The sequence below is a fragment of the Camelina sativa genome, chromosome 4, assembly GCF_000633955.1.
Source record: "Camelina sativa cultivar DH55 chromosome 4, Cs, whole genome shotgun sequence".
NCBI lineage: Eukaryota > Viridiplantae > Streptophyta > Magnoliopsida > Brassicales > Brassicaceae > Camelina > Camelina sativa.
Window position 1 is genome coordinate 25,363,985 of NC_025688.1, and position 8,420 is coordinate 25,372,404.

At 37.4% G+C, this 8,420-nt stretch overlaps 1 protein-coding gene and 1 pseudogene across 1 annotated transcript in view; both read right to left on the reverse strand.

Moving 5' to 3' along the window:
- The window catches only part of LOC104782387 (elongation factor 1-alpha 1), a 4,479-nt gene extending 3,597 nt beyond the window's left edge, over positions 1–882 (reverse strand). The window contains exons 1-2 of the mRNA XM_019244974.1: positions 817–882; positions 202–211 (exon numbers count right to left, since the gene is read on the reverse strand). The gene's annotated coding sequence lies outside the window, so the exon portion shown is untranslated. The remainder of the gene's footprint in view (positions 1–201; positions 212–816) is intronic.
- On the reverse strand, positions 1,294–8,407 carry LOC104784279 (annotated as a pseudogene).

An 8,420-nucleotide genomic window follows, 5' to 3' on the forward strand; every position in this document is an offset into this window, starting at 1 on the left:
AGTTTGTCCAAGACCCATGCGTACTTGAAGGAACGCTTGTTCATCTCAGCAGCCTCCTTCTCGAACCTCTCAATGACACGCTTGTCAATACCACCCAACTTGTAGATCAAGTGACCAGTAGTGGTGGATTTACCAGAATCGACGTGGCCAATGACCACAATGTTGATGTGAAACTTCTCTTTACCCATGGCTGCTCGTCAAAAAAAAGAATCTGCAGAAAGATCAAATCATATTATTATTGAGTCAATCAACACAGTAGACATGTATAATAATCAATACGAAATTAATGTGTCTCAAAACAACAATCACAGTATAAGAAGCTGCTATCGGAGTCGAACCGATCTCTACCACACAAAAAAATATGATGTGGTGCTCTGACCGCTGAGCTAAGCGAGCTTAAATTCATTCAAGGAACTCTACATGAACAAATCCGAGAGTTCTCACAACTTTGATTATCAACAAGGAACAATACAATTGTTAAGCCAATCACAAGACAAATCGATAATCACATACATCCTAACAACAACATAACTATATAGTTCACTCAGATCCAATTTGAATAATAATATAAAAATCTCAGAACCAGATCAATCCGATGATCGATAAATCGATAAACTATATATATCAAAGACGAGATACTCAAAAACGATCTACAAACAAACAAAAAGCATCGAATCGAATCATAAGAGAGATACAGGTAAAGAAGAAGAAGTAGATGGTAACAACATGGAAACGACAAGGATCGAAAGCGTCTCAGCAAAGGTAAGCAAAAGAGAAAGAAACAGATCGTAGATGCGTTCGTTCGAAGACGCTTACCTCAAAGATGTCGCAAGGATATGGAGTGTGCAGCGGCTAGGGTTGAATAAGAATGATCTCAGGAATCCATAGAAACTTTAGGGTTTAACATAAATAATAAAATTATACATTATTTAAAATTACGATTATGCCCCTCATCCGCCGACTCGTTCATTCTCTTGGGCCTTGGGTCGGTTGTGTTTCATTTTAAAAAGGTGACAAAACTTCATAGACGAGAGAAATTAATTGAATTCGAGTATGTTCACTTAATAATCTTAATTAATAAACTAAACGACATCCTTGGTGTATATTCAAATCAGTCGGTAGCACACCTTTTAATTGAGGACTTGAGGTTATTCAAGCTACTGATCATCTGTAGTGTACGATATATATATATATCTAGAAAGTGCATTGATTGTATAGCAAACTCAATTCTTTGTTATCTCAATGTATGCAGTAACGCAGATACTGAATAGACACTTACACCATATAGAAGAGTGAACAATTAAAAAATCTATATTATTAATTAACCTCAAAATCTCATGACAATGGTAACTGTTTATTTATAACAACCATAAAGTGTCCCATTCCATGAGCAACCTCAAGTGATAGCAACCTTCCATGTTAAAAGTTTGATTTCAGAAAAAACTCCAGAGGACCTGAGATTGAGACCGGAGGATCTATCATCAAGCGACTCGCCTTTCCTTCTACGTAAAGCTGAGGTAATGTGTTGGCCTCTTTTGCACTAACGCCTTCCGCGGTCCACAACGTAACATGTGGCCATTCGTTCTTAGAGACTATGGTCTCCTCCCCGTCCACAGATCCGACATGGGCAGTTAGAGCAGCCATCTTGTCGTTGCAGATGACCTCGGTGAGCTCTACGGGTACCTCTGTTCAAGTGCTGGCCATAGCTGGCTACAGCTGCTACGCCGTGGCTTTTCTTGTGGGAAAGCGTCACGTGAGACCGTTCAAGCTTTTCCTGTATACTCTTTTTCTTTCCCTCTAGAAAAGATCCGACTGTTGGGTGTGCTGTGGCCAACTGATAAGAAAAAAAAACATCTATTAACAACAAATCCCATACGTAACCTTGACTTCTCTGATGCTTATAAGAAAAAGGAAAAAAAAAATGATGTCGGCTCACTCCGTTACAAATCGGGGCAGGAACAAAAGTCATATTTAAGTTTGTGAACTTACAGCTTTTAGTTTTTGAATATGAACATCCTTTTTCTTAAGAATATGATTGGTTACCTTTTCAAGAAGACTGTGAACTTGAGTAGCAGGCAAGTTAATGGCAGCGAAAATAATAGACCCATGTTTTGTTTTCTCTGAACTTGGTGGTTTATATTCACCCTTTGCCATTCTTTTGAGCTCTTCCCGCACTTGATGAGATGCAGACTCAAATGGAATCTGAATGTTGCAAACCAGAAAGCAAAGACATTGTTATCTTTTATCATGTGCTGAAGATATATCGACACAGCTAAAATACTATATAACATGGATTTGTAGCTTTTCATGAACCCTCAATGACAAAAAGTATCTTTTACCNCAGATGACCTCGGTGAGCTCTACGGGTACCTCCGTTCAAGTGCTGGCCATAGCTGGCTACAGCTGCTACGCCGTGGCTTTTCTTGTGGGAAAGCGTCACGTGAGACCGTTCAAGCTTTTCCTGTATACTCTTTTTCTTTCCCTCTAGAAAAGATCCGACTGTTGGGTGTGCTGTGGCCAACTGATAAGAAAAAAAAACATCTATTAACAACAAATCCCATACGTAACCTTGACTTCTCTGATGCTTATAAGAAAAAGGAAAAAAAAAATGATGTCGGCTCACTCCGTTACAAATCGGGGCAGGAACAAAAGTCATATTTAAGTTTGTGAACTTACAGCTTTTAGTTTTTGAATATGAACATCCTTTTTCTTAAGAATATGATTGGTTACCTTTTCAAGAAGACTGTGAACTTGAGTAGCAGGCAAGTTAATGGCAGCGAAAATAATAGACCCATGTTTTGTTTTCTCTGAACTTGGTGGTTTATATTCACCCTTTGCCATTCTTTTGAGCTCTTCCCGCACTTGATGAGATGCAGACTCAAATGGAATCTGAATGTTGCAAACCAGAAAGCAAAGACATTGTTATCTTTTATCATGTGCTGAAGATATATCGACACAGCTAAAATACTATATAACATGGATTTGTAGCTTTTCATGAACCCTCAATGACAAAAAGTATCTTTTACCTGAATAGAATTGAGATATTCCGAATTTGCAACTAAAGTATTTCGTAGTTGTTTCTCCAATTGGGTCCACTCTGCTGCGTATGTTCCTCTCGTCGACTCGAGTCTACATCAAGCAAAATCAGAAGGAAAAGAGTTCAAAAGGACCCAAACAAAAGTTAGAGCTGAAGAGATGAAGTAGAGAAGATGGTAGTGTTGGCTACCCACCTCCCATGTCTTCGACTGTGGAGATTGAACAACTCTATGCCTCCTCAAGAACTGATTTAACAGGATCAGGTAAAGGACTCCTGTATATGCGTAAAGAGAAGTCAATTAATTAAGTGGTTTACAAATTAATTAAATACGAAGTTGCAATTTGTAGCTGTGCCAAGTTCGAGTTTGTAGGTCACAATTGATGTCACCATATACCTGTCTGAGTTCAACAGTGGCATCTTCACGAGGGAGCCAAAGCTCTCAATCAATTCACTCTCAAATTCTTTACGGTTCTGGAAGTTAAAGACCGTTCAGTTAAATGTGAGATCAAATCATAGATATACTTGAAGAAAAGTTGTGGTGTATGTGATGATACCTTTCCCACATAAAGGTGACAAAACATCAACAGCACATAGCCTGCATTTGAAGATGCCTTGTCGAGCTTTCCCTAACAATTTTTCATTGCATATGAATGAAACGACGGTTTTGTTAATTTGAATAGGGTTGTGATGAAAGTTGGATGACGCAGTTGAAGATAAACTGTGTATAAGATGCAACTGCATACCGGATGGTTAACTCGTTGAAGTACACGGAATATGAAAACAGCCAACGCATCAAGTGAATATGGATTTGTATCGGTTCCTGTGCAGTCAAAAGAGGGCCAAAAGTATATATCAAGCAAAAGACCACAATGAATACAGAGGATGAGACAAGGCAGTAATTGCGGAAACAAAGCAGAACAATATATTTGTGTGTTTAAAGCGAAGTATATAAACTTCTAACTGCACTCTTCTGTAAGAAAATTGACTATCAAGCTTAGAAATTAAAGAAACGAACAAAACGGGAACAAAATCAGTAAAAGATAAATGATCTTTCAACCTTTTACACTCAAAGCGTTTGCAGGGTCATCCAATCAATTAAAGGTCAAATATTATAATTTGAAGTTAATATGACCACATTAAACAGCACACAAGAAGATTGGTAAATGAAATACAACAAAGAATGGATCATAATTACACACCTTCAGAATCAGCAACGATTGGAACTGCAGAAGCCCTAGTTCTCCGACACATGTCTTCAATCTATAGGGAAATTACAAGAATAATATTGGAATGAGACTTGTTAAGAAACATAAGATGTGAAAATACATCAGGTCAGCCACTAACTAGGCTTCAACAATACAAGCTATGCACACAGATATATATATGTATTAAAGGCAGGTTACAAGTAGTCGAAAAAATATTTTGTCTTCAAAAACCAACCGAGGGTGTCATGGAACCAAATTTTAATCTTAATAACCATTAGGCAGCAAAGCAATTGATTACGACTGTAACAATAGTTGCAAAGATTCTGATAAAAATCTACTCCTACAAAGCCACTCTTAAAGGATCCATGGGTAGAGATTAGTAATGAGTATCAGGCTTATAGCACTACCTGAGAATCTTATAAGCCTGATACTAATCGATGTGAGGTTGTAACAGATTCTCAGCGTATAATTAAATTACCTGTCTCCAGACATCTTCATTTGAGGCATTTTTGTCAGCTAACATAATTGATTGTGGTTTTTTACGACGTTCATCAGCAACCTTTGGCCAATATTTTCCTGCCCAGTATGTAATATATTGCATGAGATGGCAAAATTGAGAGACCAGAGCAATTTTGACCCAAAAAAACCCTACACTTGAAAATACCTTTGACAAGATCACCCATCAGGGTGNTAAGATGTGAAAATACATCAGGTCAGCCACTAACTAGGCTTCAACAATACAAGCTATGCACACAGATATATATATGTATTAAAGGCAGGTTACAAGTAGTCGAAAAAATATTTTGTCTTCAAAAACCAACCGAGGGTGTCATGGAACCAAATTTTAATCTTAATAACCATTAGGCAGCAAAGCAATTGATTACGACTGTAACAATAGTTGCAAAGATTCTGATAAAAATCTACTCCTACAAAGCCACTCTTAAAGGATCCATGGGTAGAGATTAGTAATGAGTATCAGGCTTATAGCACTACCTGAGAATCTTATAAGCCTGATACTAATCGATGTGAGGTTGTAACAGATTCTCAGCGTATAATTAAATTACCTGTCTCCAGACATCTTCATTTGAGGCATTTTTGTCAGCTAACATAATTGATTGTGGTTTTTTACGACGTTCATCAGCAACCTTTGGCCAATATTTTCCTGCCCAGTATGTAATATATTGCATGAGATGGCAAAATTGAGAGACCAGAGCAATTTTGACCCAAAAAAACCCTACACTTGAAAATACCTTTGACAAGATCACCCATCAGGGTGTGCACTGGCCGATCATCTTCAAAGCCTCCTGGGGAGTTCAATAACTCCTTGCAAAGTGCAGATTTAGCACATCCAGGAATCCCTGAGAACATATTTAAATTATTAATATCACAAGAAAACAGATTAACAGAAATGTTATATCAAGTGAAATATACAGAAAGATATACCACCATTCTCTTTCTAACATTATGTTGCTCTCACTTCTGGTCAATATTATCTGACTAATGTTATCTGAATTAGTCAAACAATCATCTATAATCTATTGAAAGCTAATAAAGACTACTACTAATAGGTTTAATATAAAACATTGCCACAAAGATGAAGTAAAACCAACAACCAGAATACATGAGATGATATATAGACAATGCAAATGGAGTACCTGGAAAGAATACAATTAAACCCTCATCCTTGTGGACAGCTTCCTTCAAAGCTGTGCTCAGGAGTAGCTGGTGTCACTCCTTTCTTCACAAGATCGCCTTCTTCATCTAGATCACCGTCAACAATGGCTAAGAAGTCCTCAGTTCTCACTAGGTTCCCAGCAGCCCCTATCGAAATCTGGTTCTTTGGTCTCTGTTTCGCGTACTGCTCCAGGAATGGCTCAGCTTCACTTAAGTATGTTGATAAAGATAGCTTATCATTCCCACACCTTTTTCTTATGTAAGCAGCCCTGTACATTTTGAAGAGAAGAAGAGATGCTAATCCAGATTCAAAAAGCTGAAAAAATTATTAGACAAACGGCAGCATCTAGGCAGTAGGTTACACATTTGCTCAGGAATAAGTTTTAACAAAACTATATAAGCTTAGGCTACATGTATAGAGTAGTGTGATTCTAGTACCATTCATCATGCATCTTGTATAGTCCTTTCTGCTTTCCATCTGACGTACCCCAGATTTTCATTTGCCTGGATGCAGAAACAACAATAATATTACCAAAAAAAAAATTAAAGCATGATCACGTCAGCTCCTAAATAATCAAAAAACATAATGAGCATGGCACAACTATTCTCCCCATTTTGTTTTACAATGCAATGCAAGTTAATCAGAATCCGGATTACCAAAAATATCACTATAACATTTGACACATCACTCTATATATATATATTCATACGGAGAAAGCAGCTCACCTGAGGTAGTAGGTTTTGTGAGCTGCTGGCCCCTCCCTCTTTAAATAGAATTGATAGGCCATTACGGATCAAAAAGGTTCTCAACTGTAAGAAAATTGAAGACATGGCCAACATCAGGAATTCAGGATAATCATGCAATAAAAGAGGTAGGAAATTGCAACAAAATCACAAATCTCTCTAGCCAGAAGAGACCTCCAGAGAAAAGAAAAATATACCTTGTATGGGAGAAACTTCAGTTTGATAATTAAGTTAGCATCATCATCAGCCAAATCATCCTTAGCACATCTGCAAGATGCAAATCAACATTTCTTTTTAATTGAACATCTTTAGCAGACTTATCTGACTTTCACAATTAAGAAACATAACGAAAAAAACAAAAAAAAAACCCTTACCATAATCATCCAGTGGGCGTTGACCATGATCTCCAAGAACAGCTGTAAAAGTTCCATAGATATGCACATGTGCTTTTCCTGGGAGAAAATGACATATTATGAGCTCACTTTTTCTGGCAGCAATTGAGAATATGGGTTTTTCAAAAGCTCTGTCCATGGAAATACCTCAAGAAAATCACTGAAATCTGTCTCTTTCTCTAGAGCTTTAGTTCCCCAAGCCTCCCTGAACATCCGTGAAAGGACAAAAACACCTACTGCAGTATAACTGCAAATGAAATATTGGGTTAGCATATGAGAAACCGGTTCGGTCAGCAGCTCAGTTTGCAATCACCATAAAAGAACCACATAACAACATCAGAAAATGAAAACGAGTAGTAAAGTGCAATTTTGCTTCATCAAAAATGTTTTCAAAATATATATATGTAATTACAGTGGTGTGGAATCTTTATCCATAAACGCAACATGAATAGGGAATACCATCAGCAGGCAACAAAACTCCAGAAAGAGAAAACATAAGATATTTTGATGGACGATGACTAACTATGAAACTAAAATGAAGAAGTAATCTATCTTCTTCAAAGTGAAAAGTGTAAAACAAATCTAAAGCTTGAGTTTGAGTTTTTATTGATTTGGGGTTTTTGTCTAAGATTCTTTGTGAAGACAGAGCTCATCAATAATCAAGGAAGGAATAACTGAAGCTAAGAGATTAAATGAGCTAACATATTACCAAAGCTGTTCTTTGCATATGCTCCCCCTTTGTGACCGGCGTACATAAAGAGAGAGCCTGAATGCTTCTGGGATACCTGTAAATTAAAAGGTGCATTACAAGAGGTTCGTAGACAGTTAAAAAAAAAAACTTGAGAGTGTCAATACAGATAATTCAAATATAGCTAGGGTGTTGTTGTTGATACCTCCAGAGTTGCAAATCCTTTAGATACCACCATCTCAATCATAATTGCTCTTATCTGCAAAAATCAAGATAAGAGCGTAAATAAACAATTAAGTGCTACAAAAGAACAAGCAGTCAGTGAAAGGGCACTGATCTGAGCATGACAATAAGTCGATTTGTCCACTGCCGACCCGCAAAAATTGCTTAGATTTTGAAGAAGTTTTGTTGCTTGCTGTAGTTTGACTCGGTAAGACTGAAACATTAGTGTTGCTTTCCGCAAAGACTCAACCCACCAAATTGATTGTTTACTGCTTCTGCAACAACAACGGATACAGAACTATCACACTGGATTCATATGGAGGAGCAATCCATCTTCGGTTTCACTTGCCACTACTTCTGCTCACCGTGACCTCTCCTCTTTTTCTGGCCAACCAAAAACAAAAATTTCTGATTTCTCCACAAACTCCTAAATATGCATCCACAACAATAGCAATGCG